This window comes from Tenrec ecaudatus, chromosome 11 (genome assembly GCF_050624435.1).
Source record: "Tenrec ecaudatus isolate mTenEca1 chromosome 11, mTenEca1.hap1, whole genome shotgun sequence".
Taxonomy (NCBI): domain Eukaryota; kingdom Metazoa; phylum Chordata; class Mammalia; order Afrosoricida; family Tenrecidae; genus Tenrec; species Tenrec ecaudatus.
Genome location: NC_134540.1, coordinates 59849659 through 59850689, shown reverse-complemented (window position 1 = coordinate 59850689; position 1031 = coordinate 59849659). Strand labels below are relative to the sequence as shown.

At 41.2% G+C, this 1031-nt stretch overlaps 1 pseudogene; it reads right to left on the bottom strand.

Moving 5' to 3' along the window:
* Nucleotides 1-669: 669 nt before the first annotated feature.
* LOC142461997 (small nucleolar RNA SNORA31) lies at nt 670-789 on the bottom strand (annotated as a pseudogene).
* Nucleotides 790-1031: the final 242 nt, after the last annotated feature.

The following is a 1031-nucleotide window of genomic DNA, read 5'->3' as shown; positions in this document are numbered from 1 at the left end:
CCCTTCACCCACTTTTGTGTTGTTCATCCCATGGGGGGTGTTTATATATCAGTCATTATGATCGGTTACCCTTTTCTCCCCCCACCTGTCCCCTACCCTCCTGGTATCACTTACAATCATTATTGGTCCCTAGGGGTTGTCTGTCCTTGATTCCCTGTGATTAGAGCTCTTATCTCTGCCAGTGTACATGCTCTGGTCTAGCTGGATTTGTAAGGTAGAATTGGGCTCATAATAGTTGGGAGGGGTGCATTAAAGAACTAAAGGAAAGTTGTATGTTTTGTCGGTGCTATTCTGCACACTGACTGGCTCATCTCTTCTTTGTGACCCTTCTGTGAGAGGATGTCCAATTGTCTACAGATAGGGATTGGGTCTCTGCCACACCTCCCCCTAGTTCAAATCAATATTTTTGTTTGTTCTGGGTCTTTGATGCCTGATACCTGATCCCATAGACACCGCATTATCAGACAGACTGGTGTGCTTCTTCCATATGGGCTTCGTTGCTTCTCAGCTAGGTGAATGCTTATTTATATTCAAGCTTTTAAGATTTCAGATGCTATATCTTTTGATAGCCAGGAACCATCAGCTTTCTTTCTTATTTTTTTCTTAAAGGAAGACTGCATCAGTACCAGTGGGAGCCGTGTGTGGGAGCACACCCACCTTCTGGACTGGCTATGTACTCCCTCATTCAATCTGGACCCAACCCAAAGACAAAAAGCGCAGGGACTTTGTACTCTTTCGCATCCTAGTGCAAACCAGAAGGACAATGGCCAGTTGTCCCAGGTCAAGATTTCTTCACAACATTTGCTTATGCACCTGGTTTGTTTTTAGCGACCAAGAACACAGAGTTTTTCTAACTAGTAAAATTAAGTAAAATATTAAGTATAATTATTAAGTAAAATAACTTGGGTTACATAATCCCCATTGCTTTCTTCAAGTTTTATTGGTATAAACACATATTTTAGACTAAGCAACTTTCTGATATATGCATTTCTTCTTGTTTTCTCACAAGTATTTAAATGTATGCTCTTTGG